Raw genomic sequence first — 21,504 nt, 5'->3', positions numbered from 1 at the left:
TGGCAGATGAGGGTGGAGGCCCCCCAGGGATAGCCATACCGACCATCGTAGCCCTGACCTGGAAGTCATCCCAACATCCAACCAGAGCAGAAGAATAGACAGCAATGGTACCTGAGGCAGTGGGCTTCCCAGGTGGCGCAGTGGTAAGAAAATCTGCCTGCCAAGGCAGGGCAGCTCTGTTGTAACGGAGGCGCTTAAGTCTGTTCTGCCCAGCCTGGTGGCCATGAGCCACCTGCGGCTACAGAGCAGTGGGGTTGTAGTGAGTGTGACTGTGAGCTTTTAATATCATCTGATTTAAATTAATTTAAATGTAAATAACCAAATGTTGGAGGCCACCATGTTGGGTAGCAGACACCCAGAAGAAATGAGCAGAGGATCCCACAGGGAGCAGGGAGGAGAGGAAGCCCAAAGGAAGAGGGAGGGATGAACCCAAAGGACGTGGAAACCCTGGAGGGTTGGTTCAGGCATCAGTGCTGGGGAGCTGATGGTGGAGGGGGGTGGTGTCCCTGCAACCAGAAAGTTTCACATACACGTCTGCCTCTGCATTTACCTGTGCATTTGTTTTGGTGGCTCAGTGTCAGGCAGAGATAATGAAACAGCAGCAAGATAAAGGAGGCTGGGGTGACCCTGTGAGGGGGGAAGGCCCATGAAATCCACAGATGATGGGATCCTTAGGACTGGGGTGTGGAGTGGGCGTCCTGGCCGGGGTCCACTGGCCTTGCTCCCAGATGGAACCTCTCAGGGGCTGATTCTGGGCTCCAAGTCTCAGTGACACGTGGCAAAGCCCAGAGCTCCATCCCTGCTGGGGTACCTTCCCTGACCCCCAACCCCTGGGAGATAAATGATGCTCCCAGGGTCTGGCACTGGACTGACTTTCCCACAAGCTTTTGCCAAAGTCCTCATTTCCTTTGGCTACAAAATACCTACTGTTGTTTGAGGTTCAGGAAAAACATGACTTTCTCTGCAATATATCCATGCTTTGATTTTCTTTCTTTCTTTTTTTATTTTAGACCACATGGGTTGGGGGATCTTAGCTCCCCGACCAGGGATCAAACCTGGGCCCTAGCAACGAAAGCATGGAGTCCTAAGCTCTGGACCACCAAAAGTTCCCATTGCTTTGTTTTTCTTAAGGGTATTTTGTATTTTTATTATTAATGTTATTTCTACAGTCTCTTATTTTAGGGGCAGGAACCGCTAAGGTTGGATGAGTCCACATCCACGTGGCTCTCTGCTTGGGTTGAGGGGCCGGGTCCAGGTACAGCTGGGATGGACTGGGCAGGACACAAGGCTGGTGCCAGACTCCCATCTCCAAGGAGCGTGAGGGATGCACTCTCTGCCTCCACAACCATCTCTCTGGAAATCTAGAGCACGCTGGGTGCTTTATGGCTCATTTTTCCTCTAGCACCAATATCTGTCGGGCTGAATTACATTTCTTTGCATTATCGCAAAGCTGATTTCCCTTATTTATTATTGTCTCCTGCTCGCTGTGTGCTGCATGGGAGGAGGAGGCGACCGGGTGGCAGTTTAACAGGCTCCTTCGGGGAGGGAGACCCTCTGCGGCCACGTCTCACTCAGCCCCACACATGCATTTCTTATGTGTGTTCAGTTCCACGTGCATTGCTATGACCCCTCTCTCCCCCTTTTATTTATTTATTTTTAAAATTTTATTTATTTTCAATTGAAGGATAATTGCTTTACAGTATTGTGTTGGTGCCTGCTATTCATCAACCTGAATCAGCCATAGGTAGACATATGTCCCCTGCCTCTTGAACCTCCCTCCCACCTCCCTCCCCATCCCACCCTCCTAGATTGCCACAGAGCTCTTGTTTGAATTCCCTGAGTCATACAGCAGATTCCTATGGGCTATCTATTTTACATAGGGTGATGTCTGTTTCCATGTTACTTTCTCCATATATCCATATAAAGCAACTTTTCTATTTTAACTTATTAAGAAAAATAAATGTTGTTAGTTAAGTCTCAATGGCAGACATATCAGCTATGAAACAAATGTATTCCCCATGCATGAATGAAACCTGATGGGAACACAGCCCCTCCCCCCCGCCCCCCCGAAAGGCCACCCCCCCCCAACCTGGCCTTGGCTTGGGTCACAGATGGAACCCAGGCCTTAAGACCAGGGCGTGGAGTGGGCATCCTGGCCGGGGTCCACTGGCCTTGCTCACAGATGGAAACTCTCAGGGGCTGATGCTGGGCTCCAGGTCTCAGTGACATGTGGCAAAGCCCAGAGCTCCATCCCTGCTGGGAGATACCTCCCCTGACCCCCTACCCCCGGGAGATGATGCTCCCAAGGTCTGGCACTAGACTGAATTTCCCACAAGCTTTTGCCAAAGGAGGGGCTTCCTATAGCAGTGCTTGTGGGCCCCTGTCAGCAGGGTTGTTTTCTAGGGAACACGACAAAAACATCAGCAGGGGCAACGGCCCTGGTGCCATCTTGTGTGGACGCCTGAGTGGCCTTGTCTCCATCCTCCATCCTTCAGCTGAGCTTAGAGGAGTCCCCGACCTCATGGCTCCTGAGAGGCACCCCCTTCCCCATGCTCCTCCTCTCTCCCTGCAGGCGTCTCCCCGTGCTGGTCACAGGCCCTGCCGCACAGAAGCCTGCCTTGGTTACCGCTGGGGACTAATAACTATGAACTCATGCTTAGCTTAATATAGGCACAGATGGATACAAACAAAAATAATTTTACAAATAGACCACTTCTATATACAAAGATGTTGTCATTGTTTAGTCAATAAGTTGTGTCCAGCTCTTTTGTGACCCCACAGACTGCAGCCTGCCAGGCTCCTCTGTCCATGGGATTTCCCAGGCAAGAATAATGGAGTGGGTCGCCATTTCCTTCTCCAGGGGTATTTCTACATATAGAACTAATAACATGTGAGTATACACATGTGTATTTCCTATTTCCTGGCTCTGTTACCAAGAAAATCCAGAACCAATGACACCCCAGTAGCAACAAGCATACCCAGAATCTAGACTGCAGTTTCTAAAACCATTTTTCCAAGAGGAGGGACTAGACCTCCATGGGGAAGCAGCTGATTTTACAACTCGGGCAGGAAATATACAAGACGAGCCTGGGGTGGCATTTTAGAGTACAGGAAAGGAAAAATACTCCAAGATCAAAAGGAGAGGGGCATGTCAGGGGGACATAGGAAATGCTCCCAATGGTCAAATGACAAAACATTGGGTTGGCTGAAAAGTTTGCTTGGGTTTTTCTGTAAGACAGCATGGAAAATCCAAATGAACTTTTTGGCCAACCCAATAATGTAGTATTGGATTATAAGTCAAAGTGTAAAATAAAGATCCATACTGATGTTTGGTATGGACATTTGATCCATACTGATAAATAAATGATCAGATGGATCAGTTCCCTGGAGAGAGGAGACAAATCTCCCATACAGACGAATTCCAAATCATCTAGGTAGTTCCTCCACCGTCAGGGAAGTGAAGCACAAGTCCCACCTGTGGACAGTGGGTGGCACAGTGACATCCTAGGGCTGAGGATGAAACAGAGAGGAAGAGTGACTCTGGGGTGGAGAAATCCGACAGTCACGACCCCGGCCAGGCGACCAAGGTCAGCACCCTCAGCGACAGGTCATGTTGATGGGGTACAGCCCTGACCTTCACCTCTGTGCTCCTCCTCCCCAAACTCGTAACCCCAGTCTGAGCAGGAGGAGAGCATCCAACAGCATTCCATGCTGTACCCAACCAGGGCTCCTGGCAGCTGTCAGTCATCAGGAACAAGGGACACCTAAGACACGGTCACAGCCCAGAGGAACCCAAGGAGGTCTGACCACCCAGTGCTGGGTGGATCCTTGATGGGACCTTGGGGCAGAAAGAGGGCCCTGGGCAGCTGCTAAGGTGATCTGGACAGGGTCTTAGAGTTCGATGCTGTGGTAACACCGGTCATCACCTGGGACAGATGAACCCCACGTGAGATGCTGATGAGGAAGCCGTCAGTTCTTCACCACCTCTGTCTATTTCCTGCTGAGCTAAACTGGCCTAAGATAAGCCATTTATTTAAAAGGCAGGGTATAGATGGGGCAGGTGAGAGGCCCAACAGGTGCACGTTGCCCGGGCTCCAACCCTGAGAGCCTGGGGGAGACAGAGGGAGCTTGGGACGAACATACCTGCTCAAATCCAGCCCTGGTGGGACCTTGCTCAGCCCCGAACTAGTTACTATTTCTCTGAGTGTCTGGTTCTACTTCCTTCCCTAAAGCAGAGTTATAACACCTGTCTAGTGGGTACGTGATGATGTCAGCACAGGATACCCTGACTTACTGCTCTGCGTTAAGAGCCACACAGGCAATTTACTTGCCTGGCCTTACTTCCTCCTTCCTGACACCACAGAGAATGACTGTTGTTAATACTGGTTTCCATGAATATACCTTTAATACAACAATGAATTATGAAGATGTTCAAACACACAGAAAAGGTAAAAGCTCAGCTGAAGGATGGAGGATGGAGACAAAGCCACTCAGGCGTCCACACAAGATGGCACAGGGGCTGTTGCTCCTGCTGATGTTTTTGTCGTGTTCCCTACAAAATGACCTTGCTGACAGGGGCCCTCAGATGCCATAGAAAGCCCCTCCTTTGGCAAAAGCTTGTGGGAAATTCAGTCCAGTGCCAGACCCTGGGAGCATCACCTCCCAGAGGTAGGCAGGTCAGAGGAGATTAAAAATCTTTAAAACCCAAGAGGGGAAAATCAGACCTTTCTCTTAAAATACCCCTTGGGGACAAGAAAAATTCTTCAGAACAAAAACATCAGAGCCAGGAGTTCTGGATTCACACGTAATCCACCATTTATCTTGACAGCTGCCCCTTGGCCCCCCAGCTTCCTTGGCTAGTCTGTCCATTTGTTTGTTTTCAGCATCCATCACTTTTGCAGATATTCATCCAGTGGTGAATTAGAGAAACATACACTTCTGTTTTTACCTGCCACCATATTGCTGCTTTAAACATAGTTGCATGTTTATCAGTGATTGTCCTTCCTTTAAACAATCCACTTTTGCATCCACAGCTGGAGGTGAGGGCTACCAGCAGACTCCTGAGTCCTCAGCCATGGGTGGCGGGGCAGTTCTGCAACCCTGCTGGGATTGCTGTTCCCTTTTACAGCCCATCTTCCCAAGGCCGGTCAGGAGGGTCTGTTTCTCAGCCCTTTCATGAACCCTGGCAATGTCTTCTATCCCCCGCTCACAGGAGGGGAAGCGAGGGCAGGTTCTGTCTTTTCACTCAGGAAGCCGAGTCCCCTGAAGCCCCCTCTTCTCTGTGAGTGGCCGCACTGGGAGTCTGGTTCCACAGCCCTTTGGCCAAGTCTTTTCATAGTGACCTGTGGCCACCTCTCCGCCCAGTCCGCAGCCTTCCCCGTCTGCCTGGAGCCAGGGCTCGCAGCCCCTTCCCCTCCTGTGAAATGGCTGGCTTGTCCCACGGCATCCTAGCCTCTGTGTCACGACCTGTTCCTCTTGGCCTGTCCTGGAGGTGCTCAGCTGGCGAGACCTGCCCTGCTGGTTTGCTGGATCTCTGGACAGTGCCTGCTGGGGGCACATGTGCTCTGATTTTTGCTGGTTTGTTTTGTTTCTGGAACACCTGCTTCTCGTTCCCTTGATTTGAAACTTAGTGACTTGTTTGGTACCACATCTAGGAGGTAAGCATTGGAGAAGACTCACCCTGTGGCCGGAGCCCATATCATGCTCGAGTTTTCCAGGTCAGTAAGAGGGTTCATGAAGAGGATCCAAGGGCCAGATGGGATCTCGAGGACAGACCTCTTTGAACTGGCAGGCCCACCTTTCCCATCTCGCCAGCGTCATTGCTTGTCTCAGGGGAGAGATTGTTAGAGTGAAAGGAAGGGAACGTGGGGGACTCCAGGAAAATACTGCTCTGGGTAGAAGGGATTTTATGTTGCCTTATATTTAACTGGGCTTCCCTGGTGGCTCAGATGGTAAAGAATCTGCCTGCAATGCAGGGGACCTGGGTTCGATCCCTGGGTTGGGAAGGAAATGGCAATATACCCCAGGATTTTTGCCTGGAGAATCCCATGGATTTTCCCCTTATAATGAATACAATTGCCTGACTCCTGGCCAGGGTGTTTTGGGGTTGCAGACAAAGGAACACTAGGGTGGCAGTGGGTGGGAGCTGCAAGTTAGGTGGCAGAGCCCAGGGTCGGCAGCCACTGGTGGAGCCACACAGAGTGGAAGGCCAAGGCCCCATGTTTGTATGCAGGGCTGTGACATCTGTCCAGACCGAAGGAAAGGTGTGCTGGGTCTGTTTGGAGGTGAACTTGCCAGGTGGACCATTTCCAGGCCTGCCTCCTCAGTGAATATTTACAATGGCAAGGAGCTTGCTGCAGGCCCCTGAGCACACCATGTTCACATTAACCTCAGCCCATCCCTCGCTCCTGATTTCCTGGGGGGAAGAGGACCAGAGCAGAAATACGAAGAATCACCAGAAACGATGGGAAAGATTGTTCTGAGCTGTGGATGCCGATGGCCACTTTACCAACCAAGAAGAAAATAAGAAACTTCACAAGAGCCCTGGTGTACACTCCAGGGACTTTCAAAATGCCATGGCTTCTCATGGATTCATTTCAGAAGGAGGGAGATGGTCGAGAGCCCCTGTCTCTGGAAGCCCGGGCATCTCTCCCACACGCTCGTCCTCATTCAGCTGCAGGAGACCTGCTTCCTCCTGGAGGCACTGCTGTTTGCTGCCTTCTTTCCTCCAAACACTCGTGAACTATCCGAGGGAAAGGGCAACATCCTGCTGCTCTTCCCCGGTCACTCCAAATGTCAGTTTGAAGCTACCCACACTACATCTCAAGGGCTTCCCAGGTGGTTTAGTGGTAAGGAATCTACCTGCCAAAGCAGGAGACTTGAGTTCAATCCCTGGGTTGGGAAGATCCCCTGGAGGAGGAAATGGCAACCCATTCCAGTATTCTTGCCTGGAGAATCACATGGACAGAGGAGCCTGGAAGGCTACACAGTCCACGGGGTTGCAGAGTCGGACATGACAGAAAGACTGAGTCCATTGCACACTACATCTCTTCCTGGGTTTCCAGCCTTCCTTGACTTCACAGACAGAGGCTCCCAGGCCAGCCTTTAATTCTCAGCCTCACCCCGTGGATGACATGGGGGTGACTGTGACATTCCCCAGTAAACCTTCTCCCCACTCATCAGGAGCCTCAGTCATTACTCTTCCAGACCTTGATCACTGCTCCATCTTGCTGTCCTCTCTCTCTGTGGAGTCTTATTCTTTGTTGCTCTTTATGGCTTTTCCCTTGAATCCAGGGTGTCTAGTAGTAAAATCACTGCAGTTGATTGCTTCAGAACCACCTGCGTTCCGGTCAGGAGATGCCACAGCTCGGGTGGTCTAGAAGCAAGTGGCGCTAGGAGTGGTTCTAGGAGTAGGTGGTGCTCCAAACTGGTCCTGAAGCCTCAGAACAAGGGGCATGACCCCCCCTCATGGCCCCTATCTACACACGGGCCGGGAAGAAGGGCCATGTAGGGCTCCACAAGGAAGATGCTCCAACCCACCTGGACTCTAGGTTCAAAGCCTGCGTTTGCTTCAGAAGAGCCCTGGCCACCCCCAAAAGCTTCCCACGAGCCCTGGCAGCTGGGGCGAATTCCTCTCCTTTTTCCCCAAGGGATTATTCCATCAGAAGGGGGCTGAGCAGCTAAGGATGGCTTGGGAGCTGGAACAGGGAAGCTGTGTCCATAATTTGCCCACATCCACCGCCTTCCCTCAGTTCCCTGGTTCCCAGTGGGGACCTCTCCTCTCTCACCCGAGCACGTTAAGTACAAATGATCGAAAATGGTTTAATATCCACATTGTACACCCAGGACATGAATAAAAGATCTAAAGATACACCACAGCGGAGAGCGCCGTTCTTCCATTTTTTTTTTTTCCACCTCTGCTCTCAGCCTGGAGGAACTCCGTGCCCAGTGATGTGAGCACTTTACCCTCCGCAAGCATGTACGCTGTCGACTGGGGGTCCCGCTCCTGGGGAAGATCTGGAGTCCTGAGGGCCCATTCCTTAAGATTCCTTCACCTGGATATCAAACACAAGCTCACAAAGGTCCCTTCCACTTTGGGAGCAAAGTATCTTGCTGTTGAGAATTGAAAGTTTTCCCATTTCTAAGGATGAAGATGAAAATCAGTGTCAGCTCCAGGCACTGGGATTGGGGAGATGTCACACTTTTTAGCTGTTGGAAGACCAACCAAGAGAAAGACTTTGTAAGAGCAGGGAAATACCATCTTCCTCAAAGGACTTCAGGATATGGAGACACCTGAGTGTCCTGACCGCATGTAGACCCCATCCCAATTACATAAAAATGCCTAAGACGGGGCCCAGACGCTGAGAGCTAGTCAAGGGTTCCAGGTGATTCCAATATGCAGCCAAGGAGAGAACCATTGTTTGCACAGAGAGATGGCAATTCAAGGGGAGTCAAGTGTCCTTGCTTTCAAGGAATTGGTCCATTTCATCTGGGTTATTGAATTCATGGGCACAGAACTCTTCAATCTGTTGAAATCTCTTATTCTTCTTTTAAAGTCCAGGGCATCAGTAGTGATGACCCTTTCTTTCCTGGTACAGGTAATTTTGTTCTTTCTCTATCGGTTAGCCTGGGTAGCAGTTTATGAATTTTACTGACCTTTTCAAATTGCATTGATTTTTTTTCCTTTTTGATTTCTTTCAAAGAACTGGCTTTTGATTTTGTTGATTTTCTCTGTTTTCCCATTTTCAGTGTTAATTGATTTCTCCTCTAATTGTAGCTATTTCCTTCATTCTGTTTGTTTTAATTTACTCTTGTTTCTGTAACTTCTTAAGGTGGCCCCTTAGGTTACAGATTTTAGATCTTTCTCTTTTTTTAATATATGCATTTAATGCTACAAATTTCCCTCTACGTACTGTTTTAACTACATCCCACAAATTTTAATGTTTTATTTTCACTTAGTTCAGAATATCTTTAAATTTGTCATGAGACATCTTTGACCCATGAGTTATTGAGAAGCATATTTTTAAAGTGCCAAATATTTAGGAAATCCCAGCTATCTTTCTGTTATTGACTTCTATTTTAATTCCTGTGTGGTCTAGAATGAACTTTATATTTTTTTCTTTAAAGTTTTTTAAGAAATCAATTTTTGTCAGAGTATAGTTGCTTTACAATTTTTTAGTTTCTACTGTACAGAAAAGTGAATCAAATATATGTATACATATAACCTCTCTTTTCTGGATTTCCTCCCCATTTAGGTCACCACAGGACACTGAGAAGAGTCCCCTGTGCTATACGGAGGTTCTCATTAGTTTTATGTTTTATGCATAGTAGAATATATGTGTCAATTCCAATCTCCCAATTCCTCCCACTCCTCCCCTCCTTTCCCCCTTGGAACCCACACATTTGTTCTCTACATCTGTGTCTCTACTTCTGCTTTGCAAATAAGATCATCTATATTATTTTTCTAGACTTCACATGTATGTGTTAACATATATTTAACAATTTTTAAGGACTGTTTCTTGGTCCAGAACACAGCTTATCTTGGTGAACACCCCATATGCTCTTCAGAAGCATATGGATTTGGTGGTGTTGGCTGACTGACAGAACTGTTCAGGTTGTCTATATCTTTACTGATTTTCTGTCTACTTGATCTATCAAGTACTGACAGAGGGGACTGAAGTCTCCAACTATAATTGTATCTGTTTCTTCTCTCAGTTCTGTAGTTTTGCCTCATATCTCAACTCTGTGGTTAGTGCATTCACTTTAGTTTACAACTGTTATTTCTTCTTGGAGAATCAATCTCTTTATCATTATGCAACATAACTTGTTTATCCTTGAAAATCTGCCTTGTTCTAAGGTCAACTTTGTATAACATTAACATAAGATACTCCAGATTTATCTTGATTTGTTTTAGCATTGTATATACCTTTTCCCATACCATTGCTTTTAATATTTACTTTCAATCTGTCTGGGCTTTATATACAAGTTTTTAAAATGTAGACCGCATATAGTTTACAAGTAGACAGCATATCGTTGGACCTCATTTTTTAAAAACCAGTCTGACAATCTCTGTGTTTTAACTGGTGTGTTTAGACCAGACAAATCATTTAACATATAAATGATATTAATATAATTGAGGACTTCTCCAGTGGCTCAGCGGTAAAGAATCTGCCTCAATGCAAGAGCCGCAGGTGACGCGGGTTTGGTCCCTGGGTTGGGAAGGTCCCCTGGAGGAGGGCATGGCTGCCACTCCAGTATTCTTGCCTGGAGAATCCCATGGACAGAAGAGTCTGGTGGGCTACAGTCCATAGGGTTGTAAAGAGTTGGATATGACTGAAGTGACGTAGCATACACACACACACGATATAATTGAATTAATATTTACCATCTTTGTATATTCTTGCATTGCTTTATTTCTTTTCTCATTCTTTTCAGTCCTGTCTGGTTTTAACTGAGCATTTTGTGATTCCATTTTACTTCCTCTATTGCCTTATCATTTATACATCCTTTTAAAATTTATATCTCAGATGCTAAGCCTATTATTTGAAAAACAGCACCATGTTGTCTCAAGTACAGTGCCAGTACCTTATGATGGAATATTCCCAAAATCATTCCAGTCACTCCTTCAAAACCTTTGTCACTTTTCAACTTTTACATATTTCCTAATTGCCAGAGCATGGTCACTATTACTGCATTTTCCCCCCTATTCTTGCTTTAAACAGGCAGCAAACTTCTAGATAAATTAAGAAAAAGAAAAAGAAAAATTATATCTCACTTTTGTTTATTCACTTTCTGCTGTTCTTTTTTAAATCAATGTAGATCTGGTTTTCTGACCCATATTATTTTCCTGATGCCTGAACAACTTGAATATTTTTCTAGACCCCGAGGTCTGCTGGCAGTGAATTCCCCCTGTTGTTTATTCAAAATCAATTTTATTTATCCTTGACTTCTGAAGGCTATTCTCCCTGGATATACACCCAGGTTGGCAGGTTTTTGTTTATTTGTTTTACTCTCTGAACACTTTCAAGATTGAGTTCATATTCTTAGTTATTCAAATTCTGAAGAGAAGTCAGCCACAATTTATTTTTTTTAAAGGAGAGATTTTATTTTTTTCAATTTATACTTATTTATTTATATGGCTGTGCCAGGTCTTAGCTGTGCCAGGCAGGATCTTCAATTTTCATTGCAGCATGCGGGATTTTTAGTTGCAGCATGATAACTCTTAGTTGCAGGCTATGGGATCTAGTTCCCTGAGCAAGGATTGAACTTGGGCCCCCTGCACTGGGACTGTGGAGTCTTAACCACTAGGGAAGACCTTTGGCCACAATTTTTAATCCTTGTTTCTTAGTAGGTAAGTAAGGTGTTTTATTCTCCTTTTTGGGTATCTTAAAAAATTTCCCTTTGTTTTCAATTTCTTACACTTTAAAGATAATACATGTAGGTTTTGTTGCTGTTTTTTGTTTGTTTGTTTAATTCTGCTTGATGCTCTCTCTCTGCTTCTTGGAACGGTGATTTGCTATCTGTCACTAACATTGGAAAACTCTTGGTATTATTTCCTCTTCTTTTGGTATTCCAATTACACATGTTACACCATCTCCTGTGGTCTCACAGCCCACAGTTCTTGGATGTTGTGTTCTTTTTTCACTTCATGTTTCAGTTTGGGTAATTTCTTTTGGCCCATCTTCAAATTCACTGATTCTTTTCTCAACTGCATCAAGTCTACCAACAAAATATCTTCATTTCTGTTATTGGTTTTTACTTCTAGCACTTCTTTTAGTTTTTATCTCTCTGCTGACATTACCCAGATATTCATGCATGTTGTCTACCTTTTCTTTTAAACCCTTTAACATATTGGACACAGTTATTGCAAATGCTGTTTGATAATTTCAAAAATCTGAGCCATAATCAAGTTTGATTCTAATGATTGCTTTGTCTCTTCAGACTTTTCTGGACACCCAGTATGCCTTGTGATATTTTGTTGAAAGACATCTTTATAGGGAAGCAGATATTAAAGCAAACAGGTCTTTCGTGTGAGTGTTTATGTTAATCTGGCCAGACGTGGAGCATGTTTGATGTTTGTTGTAGCTCAAAATTTTGTTGTACCAAAAACTTCACAGTCTTCTAATGTCCTTATTAAATTTTTTAATTTATTTTCTGATTAACTTGTTTGACCATATCAAGTCTTAGTTGTGGCATGGGAGGTCTAGTTTCCCAAACAGGGATGAAACCCAGGCCCCCTGCATTAGCAGCTCAGTGTCTTAGCTACTGGACAACCAGGGAAACCCTAATGTCCTTATTTTTGTCTTTCCTCTTGGCTTTGGGACTTCCCTATGTCCTGCTCCTCAAACAGAGTATATGTCTCATGTCCCCTGCTCACATCCACGGTTATCATGCTGGAAGCTTATATCCACAAAATGGAAAGGTGTGGGGAGGGAGAGCTTTCTGATCCACTAAGTCTTGGAACTGGAGCATGCAGCTGGTCAGGGGTGTACTCCACAACGTGGGATGAATTCCATGATCTTTCTGTCCCTCCTCTAGAGTAGGATTGCTTCCCACATCAAAAGCCTGCCAGAGACCACCTGGCACCAGCTATGACTACAAGGGAAGTAATGAGATTCCAGCAGACCCACCAACAAAGGGACATGAAGCCAAATCACAAAAGAGTTATTTCAAAATATGAATAAGCAGGATGCTGACTTAGAAATGCAGTATTTGAGTAAATCTGAGAGGATACATCTTGTAAACGGCCACTTAACAGCACAAGGGAACCAAATCAGTGTTACCGGTGTGCTCAGCCAAGCTCAAACCTTTGAAGCACAAGGCACTTATGATGCAATAAATTCTTTACTTAAGTGCAAAAGTAAATGTGACAAGCTTTCCCAGTACTCTGCTTTTAGAATCACAAATGAGATGCATGTTGAAGATAAATAAACGCTTTAAGATGAGTGTCTTTTGTTGAGACAGTTTCTATTTCTTTCCCTACACACATATACTGGAAGGCTGTAGATACCTGAAGAAATATGTTAACTTATTTTAAAAATCATGTAGGGACTTCCCTGGTGGTCCAGTGGTTAAAAATCCACCTGGCAATGCAGGGGACGTGAGTTCAACACCTGGGCTGGGAAGATTTCATGTGCCACCGAGCAATTAAGCTCCTGTATCACAACTACTGAGCCTGCACCTTCTAGAGCCTGTGCTTCACACAAGAGAAGCCACCACTCTGAGAAGCCCATGCCCCACAACTCGAGAGTAGCCCCTGCTCGCTGCGAGCAGCAGTGAAGATCCAGTACAGCCAGAAGAAATCACTTAGCATATTTAATACTGTCACTTAGTCTTACCACCATAGTGCTGCTTGCTAATTGAAAATTCACAAGATTCTCAGCCCTTCTGTCTTCACTAGGCAATGTGTGTGTGTTTTTTTTTTTTTTTAGGCAATGTGTTTATCATCAGTGTCACGCGTGCCAAGTTGCATTTGATAAGTTTAATTGCTTTGGAGTAAAAATACCCTTTACTTTTTACTGTAATAATGCCATGACCCCATAAACTAGAAGGCATTTTAGGTTTCAGAGGATTTGCTAATTTGATGTATCCTTTCTGAATATAGTATTCAGGAAAGAAAGCTGTTTCTTTCCTGAGTATCACAATGTTATGTATATAATTTTCTTTCATCCCCGTCAAGGCAGCTATGACAGGCTGTACTTTCCCCAGGATGGTAGCTGCAATGTTTTCCCTTCCTGACAGTCTTCTGGAGTTTTGACTCTTATGTTCCCTCCTGCGAGTCTGGGTGGACCATTACCAAGGCCTCGGCGGGCAGCGTCTGGTGGCAGTAATGCGGCATGGCTTCGGAGGCTGGGTCTTACCAAGGTGTCGTGCTCTGTCCTGGTATTGTGGGACACTCGTTTTGGGAGCCCAGCTGCCACGCCGTGAGGAAGGTCAAATCAGTCCACATGGAGGAATATATGGAAAGGTCATGTACTGGCTGCTCCTGTGGACAGATGTGAAGTCCCAGCCAACAGCTAGCATCAGTGCCCAGGCGTGGGTGTGACGAAGCCACAGAGGTCCCGGCCTTGAGTGACCCCAGACACGATGAGCAGAGACAGGTCTTCCCCACAGTGCATCCTGGATCCCAGCCATAAGCACGGTGTAAAGGTCGTCTTATGCCACAAGGCGCAGGGTGGTTGGCTTTGCAGAAATGACTGTATCGGCACCCAAAATAAAAGGCAGAGGCTTCTCAGAAAACCAGAGGTAGGTATGGTGTGTCAAACACTTTCACCGCAGAACCAGGCAGGAGGCACAGAGGCTGTTATGGTTTGAGGAAACCACACCAGCTTCCCTGAGGCAGCAGGACTCTCCCCTTCTTTAGAAGTCTCAGGGCATTTCTCTGGAGAGGCCTGGGTTTGTACCTCGTATTTCCTGGTGCATGTCCAATGAGTCCACTTAGACATGGGGGCTCAGCTTCCTCATGGGCAGAACTTTCTAGTGTTCTGGGTCCCCTGCAGGGTCTGAATCCCTGAAGGCTCAGGGTCATGTCTCCTCTGCCCCAGCACTGGAAACTCCACCCTCTGTGAGTTTAGACAAGAAAGTGCGGCTGGGTCACATCGCAGGTTTCGGGGTCAGGCGTGTTCTGGTCACTGCCCTGGAGATGGTCTTTTTACCTCTGGAGGTTTGTAGTCTGATAAGCTCATGAAAATAAGAAAAGTTAGCCAGTAAGGGCTAGACTGGGGCTTCCCTGGTGGGTCGGTGGTAAAGAATCCCCCTGCCAATGCAGGAGACACGGGTTACAGTCCATGGGGTTGCACAAGAGCCGGACACGGCTAAATAACAACACAACGACAACAGGGGTTAGACTATCACACAGTGACAATGTGATATCTCTCTGACTTTACAAACCTTGCAAGCACAATACGTGGGTAAGGTCCTTAACTTCATGCGTGTGTATGCGCATGTATGGCCCCATTTATGCCATGTTAAGGCCAGTTCCTGTGAGACTGTCAGTGGACACGAGCAAAGGAAAGGCAGATTTGGAGGAGGGAGGGGAGAGCTGTCTTGGGCCCACAGACTTTCTCTCGGTTCCTCCTTTTTTTTTTTTTTTTAACTTTTTCCACTTTATTTCTTTTTAAGTCTTTATTGAATTTGTTTCAATATTGCTTCTGGTTTTTGTTTTGGTTTTTTGGCCCCAAGACATGTGGGATCTTAGCTCCCCAACCAGGGATCAGACCTGCAGCCCTTGCACTGGAAGGCAAAGTCTTAACCACTGGACCACCAGGGAAGTCCCTCTGCTTTTCCTTTCGTTGGTGTGTCTGCCCCTTTGGAAGCAGTCTTTTTCAATAGTCTTGTCATCCTCTTCTCCATTGTAAGAAACAAGCAAAATCTTTTGGAGGAAAGTGACTTTCTGGCTGGGGAATCAGAAACAGCAGACTAGTCTGAATTTTGTTCTTCCCTGTTGCCCACCCCTTCCAGACAATTTCTTTTGCTGGGTCCCACCTTTGGGTCAGGTACAATCTGGCTGACCTCTGTCTTTCTCCTCTCATCACCTCCTAGAAGCCGAGGAGGAAAGGACACCGATGAATGGTGTGCATGCAGGGACCTGCCATCTTCCGTTCACTTAAGGACAGCTGCACCAAGCGGACAGCCTGAACCCTGACGAGGGACCATGGAAACTGGGGGGCCCAGGGTGCCGGCTCAGAGGGGCCCGACCAGTCCAGGTCCTTCCCAGCCACCAGGAAGCTGGGGGTTCCAACAAGTCAGATGCCTGCTGTAAACACACACTTATTCACTTTTGCAGTGTAAGTGATATATTATACACCTTAAATATGTAGTTTTGTCAGTTATACCTCAATAAAGCTGGAAAAAGTGATAAACACAAGACCACAGCCTCCCTGTAGACCCTCTGGCAGTTCTAAATTACAGGGGCTTCAAACAAGGGCCCCAGGGCTCAGGTGTGACCTGCACCCCCAACTACACCCCAAGGTCTGTTCCTCCTCCTGGAAGAATCTGGGACTTTGCAGAGGCCGTAAGTAACTGGAGGAAAGGAGTGTTTCCTCCATGTCATTTGATGACTCTCTTTGCTGTTGTTTCTGGAAGAGGCTCCTGAAAGCTGACATGCAAAGGCGGGGTGGTGGGGGTAGGGGGCGGGGAAAGCAAATTAGGAGGGGAAGGAGTGAGAGGGAAAGAAGTAAGAGCATCTTCCTCAAAGAAGAAAGGTCACTGGAGCTATTTCCAGCATGTAACATATTCCATTAGCTTTATTATGTGGAAGACATTAGCATTACGCACGGCGGGAAGGGACATTTTCATACAGAGCTTCTTTTGCCAGCTTCAAAGATGAGAGCGAAATATGAAGATAATGGGATGATGTCTTTCTCTCCTCGGGGCTTTGTGGGCTGGCAGAATAACAGGCTGGAAGGAGCATACTATGTGGGCCAGAAGTGACCCTGGCAAGAAAAGGACATTCAGGCTGAGCTCTCGGTACTGTCGTCCCGGTTGTGACCCGCAGCCATGCTGCAGGACCACTTTTCTGGCCCCTCTGGGAGCCCTTTCAGGGCTCCACCAGGACCATCCCTCTGGCTTCCCTGGGGCTGGGGGCCATTTTCACAATGGGGAGAAATGTTAACTTTCAGTTGGAAGTTGGTGAACATCACAATGAATTCATTTCACACCCAAGCCCATGGATGCCCCCGCTGGCCTGCCTGCCTGCCCTGGTGGAATCTAGGACCCGCCAGCCCCCAACCCTGACCCCTCCAGGTGACACTGCTGGTAAAGAACCTGCCATTCAATGCAGGAGACGACAGGGACATGGGTTTGATTCCTGGGTCAGGAAGATCCCCTGGAGGAGGGCACGGCAACCCACTCGAGTATTCCTGCTTGAAAAACCCCATGGACAGAGGAGCCTGGAGGGCTACAGTCCATGGGGTCACAAAGGGTCAGACACGACTGAAGCGACATAGCGTGTACACACACACACACACACACACACGCGCATCCCTCTGCTAGAGGAGGAGGGTGGGGAGGGGAAGACCACCCAGCTGTCCACACTGCCTGAGCTGAAAGAGGACCTCCAGGACTCTGAGGAAAGGAGGAGGTGGGGGTGAAAGTGGGTGCTACCTCAGGGGTGGTGTGTGGGAGTGACAGCGTGCTGTGTCCCCAGCAAAGCCGCCTGTGAGGGGAGGCCCTGAAGGGGAGGACCTCGATCCGCGGGTCTGTGAACAGGACAAGCAGGCTCAGGGGGTTCCCGGTGCTCGGCCTCTCGGGAGTGTCCCCCCGGGCTATGTCAGGTGTCGGTGTTTAAAGGAGCTTCGCATGACTGTGGGGAAGCATGAGGGACAGAGACTTGGGGGCTGATTAAACAGATGTTAAAATATCACAAGGACACTGCATCACCTACTTAAGGTACTAATGTCATTAAGAATTCGATAAAGAGGTCATTGAAAGAACTCTTTTAAAAAAATAAGCCACTGACTTCTATGACTTCAGAGAAGTCGTTGAGGGCAGTACTGCTGCAGTGGAAATGTCTGAGCATACATGCTTTCTAGGATTTTTCTCCTAAGGTATTGTTACCTTCTGTTCATTTCCTTCCCTGACATGCCTGTTGGGCTACACTCATCTGCCTGTAATAAATAACTTTATTGCGAGCATTTAAATGGGTGAAGCAGGACTCCTCTTTGACAACAGCTTGTCAGCGAGGACTTAAACTATGTGTCTGTCTTATCTGCTCACAGACCGCCTCCAAGAAGGACTGAGGAAGCCTGACTGTTTTCTGAAGGCCAGGGGCCCCCTTCTCATCCTGTTTCCCAGCTGTTTCCCAGTGAACTCACTGTCCCCATCAGGGCATCCTCTCAGCTCAGGAACTCATTTCAGCCACGGAGAGTGGGTGACTTGGGGAAGAGGTCTCTCATTCAGGCCCCTTGTTCCTGGACTTGCTCCCTTGTTTCTGTCTTCACACCAACCAGGCAGACAACTGGAGTGTGTTTACTAGACTCCTGTTCGGGCCACAGACCACAAATACCACATCTTGCAGATGCAACTGACTGGACAGTGAGGCAACCCCCCATCCATCCACAACCCACCGTGAGCTGAAACCCTTCAGCCACGATTTCTGATGACAGACTATCATTATAATTCTATGCTGGGAGCTAAGGTGGAAGAGTTCTGAGTTCAGATAAATTTAGAAATATAGCTGAGCCCGATTCTGCTTGAAGCCTTCCCCTGGCTTTTGAACTCTGTTAAGTTCCTGGGAAATAAAGTTACTCATCTTGCAGATTCATAAAGGTTGTGCCGAGAGCACTTTTACGTCCTGCCACCCAGGCAATTCTTTAGTTTTATGGCTTGTGAGCACCCGCCTTGTGCCTGGGATGTCCCATTTCTCTGCTGGGGAGAGACAAGGGCAGCAGGTGGGCTCCGGTGGGGGTCGAAGTCTTCCTGATTAGATGGGTGGGGTGTTTAGGGCACACCCGATCCTGTCCTGGCACCAAAGGGCTAAGTCCTTTCTCCTGAGTAAAGGTAGTCCTCCCCAGTCTCTTGGCTGGAGCCAGACAGCTTCTGTCTGCTGTTCATTTCTAGGGAAATGAATCCAGTCACTCTGGGTCTCCCTGGTCTCAAGGGGATGATATAACAGGGAAATTTCAGAAAGAACTGGCCTTTCTCATGGAAGGCTCTTATGCCAAGAATGGAGGCAAGTGGAATTTGTCTGCATTTAACCAATCAGGTGCTTATCAGCTTGAAGATAAACAGATGTAATATCCACGGTGAGTATTTCCTTGTTACTGATATCAAGCGATCATGCAGCTGTCAGCACAGATGCAACAGACTCGGACAAAGAAGGGGGATCCATGGGTACATCTGGTAATAGCCCAGAACTCCTGAGTCACAGTCATCTCTTCCTGGACTGTAGATGCTGACAAAGTGCAGGGCTGGCCTGACTCCCTGTGAATCCTGCATTCAGAGCTGGTCCCCACACCAACGAGGTGGGAGCCACAGAGCAAAACAGCCAGAAATGCCCAGCATGTTTCCCTGATGGTTCCCCTTGTGTATTGGGGTCACAGCGTGCCTGTGCAGAGCTCTGAACACTGAAGGGTCCTCCGGGCCAAGAGAGACCTCCTGGGAGGTGCTGGTGGTTGGTGATGCTGTGGGGGTGGGTTGTGGGGTCCTGGGGAGCAGACACCTGAGTCTGGGCCCAAGGGGCTCTGGGCTCCAGGTGAGGGGCACTGGCTATTCTGCAGGCTGTGGAGTCACTGAGGCCTGTGAGCTGGGGACCAGCCTGGGCCCATCTGCACACGGGGCCCTGGGAGGAGAGGTGCTGGAAACAGGGTCCTGAGCTGGGACAGCGAAGGCCTCAGAAAAGGGGCCATGAGATCAGGAGTCAGGCGAAGGGGCTAAGTGGGGAGTGGTGAGGATGAGGCTGGTACCCGGAGGGTGTGAGGAGTCAGAGCCCAGTGAATGCAGTGGGCGGGAGGTGGGCGGGGAGGCCCGGGCATCTGTGTGCTGTTTGCAGCCTTGACCGTGGGCCAATGTTGCATCTGTCCACAGAGGAAAGAAAACACTCTCCGCTGCATCCAGAGCTCCCTGAGCACCTCCAGGTCCAGGCCCGGGAGCAGATTCCAGACTCTCCTCCTGGACTGGTGATGGGAGCCGACTCGGGGCAGAGACAGCCTCGGACCATGGGACGAAGCCACTAGTTCCTGCACCTGCCACCGCAGATGGACACACACGCCTCTGGGAGGCCAGGCTGTGGATGGTGTTTCCTTGCACCTGGGGCACCCGCTTCCCTGGGGAAGCCCCAGGACAGCTTTGGGAAGAGAAGTCACATGCCCTCGGGGCTCCAGGCTCCTTCAGACTCCAGCGGGTCAGCTGAACTCTGGCACCCCCTCTCCTGATCCGAAATTCATGCATAATAAACTGACTTTCACAGTGAGCGGTCCTTGTGAGATACCTGCCAGTTATCTGAAAACCAGCTTAAGGGCCAGAGCAATCAGGTGTATTCTCTGAGTTGGATCAGCATGCACCTCCTGTGCAACATGATGGGCACAAATGTGCTCCTAGCACCCCAGACGGTCAAGGCCCAGGAAGCCTTACGTGGATACAGAGGGCGCTGGACGAACATTTGTCGCTTACAAGCTCCACTGTGATTTTGAAAGGCTGCCTATCATTTCCAGAGGAATGCAAGGCAATTTATACACCTCTAAGGACCAGGCAAGATGATGCAGTCATCTCAGGAAGGCAGAGGCTCATTTTAGAACTGAGCTCCAGGGGCAGGGTCTCAGGATGGACTTAACATGGCTTCACTGTGCTTAGATTCCTGGGATGATCACAAAGTACTGCCAGTCTGTTCTCAGTACTTCCTTCCCTTTTAAAATATTTAGCTATTTATTTTTATTTGTTTCACTACACTGGGTCTTAGCTGTGTCTCGTGGGATCGAACCAGGGATGGAACCCAGGTCGCCTGCATTGGGAGCGTAGAGTCTTAGCCACTGGACCACCAGAGAAGTCCCTGTTCTTACGGCTCTGTGTGCCTGTAAACCCATCCTGGACAGCCTGGAAGGTTCTGAGGCTCTTAGTGACCAAAAGGGGACCACCAGAGACCCGGTCTGGTGGTGGTGGGCAGTGCAGGACTGGGATAGGGCGGAGGTCTTGGAGAGAGTGGCAAGAGGGGGTGGGGTGAGGGCAGAATGTGGGTAGTGGGGAAGCTTTAGGGTTCAGGCTGGCTTTGAACACCTCACTCAGTTTGGACGGAGAGGGCAGTTGCTGGGGCTTTGATACTATACACCTGGGACTGAGGTGGGTCAAAGTGGCCCCAGACTGTGAAGCTTCCTGGAGAACCCCAGCTGCGCCAGAGTGGGGATAGGAGGGGCCCAGGGCCACATTCACCACCTGCATTTCTCTGCCCCCAGAGCAGGGCCAGTTCTAAAGGACACTCTCCACTTATGCGTCTAGCTGCATCTTGCATCCCCTAAGCCATCTGCAGCATGGCACCTAAGAACTCACTGCTTCTTTACCTTTGCTTTACTCTTAAGGCAGCTGGCCCCACGGCTCTCCCCGACCAGCTTGGGCTGGGCACATAGGGCTCCTTCGACCCCGCCCTTGTATGTTAATGGATATGACTGCAAGGCAAAAAGCTTAGATCGATGTAAACACAAGCTGCAGCTGTGTTTCAAGGACTCCTTGCTATTCATTTGTAATTTAAATAAAATTAAAGGTTAAGGATAAAGAATCCCCCATCTAAAAGGAGAGAATAAGAGCGAGGAGTGCTCCACACATGCTCTGCAGGTCACAGTACATGCTGTGCTCAAGGTAATTTTCCAGCTCTAAATTCAGCATCCTCTAAAGCTCTCTGTCTGGGATTCATGCAACTCTCAAGCACCAGGAAATGCCAAAGCTCATCAAGGAAGCAAGAAAAGAGGAGACCTGCTGAGAGCAGCATCCCCACCCCCACCCTGAGTCTGGGGCCGAGGTCCCATCCTCTTGCTGCACCAATTCCTAGGCCTGAGGTACCCATGTAACGTCATCAGG

The 21,504-nt window shown here is 48.2% G+C and overlaps 1 protein-coding gene across 5 annotated transcripts in view; it reads right to left on the bottom strand.

Moving 5' to 3' along the window:
• Positions 1–21,504, bottom strand: part of SYNDIG1 (synapse differentiation inducing 1) — a 102,415-nt gene that overhangs the window by 1,958 nt on the left and 78,953 nt on the right. The gene's annotated exons all lie outside the window — the stretch shown is intronic.

Source organism: Odocoileus virginianus, chromosome 9 (assembly GCF_023699985.2).
Source record: "Odocoileus virginianus isolate 20LAN1187 ecotype Illinois chromosome 9, Ovbor_1.2, whole genome shotgun sequence".
Taxonomy (NCBI): Eukaryota; Metazoa; Chordata; class Mammalia; order Artiodactyla; family Cervidae; genus Odocoileus; species Odocoileus virginianus.
The sequence above is the reverse complement of the archived record's forward strand: the minus strand, read 5'-3'. Positions and strand labels throughout refer to the sequence as shown.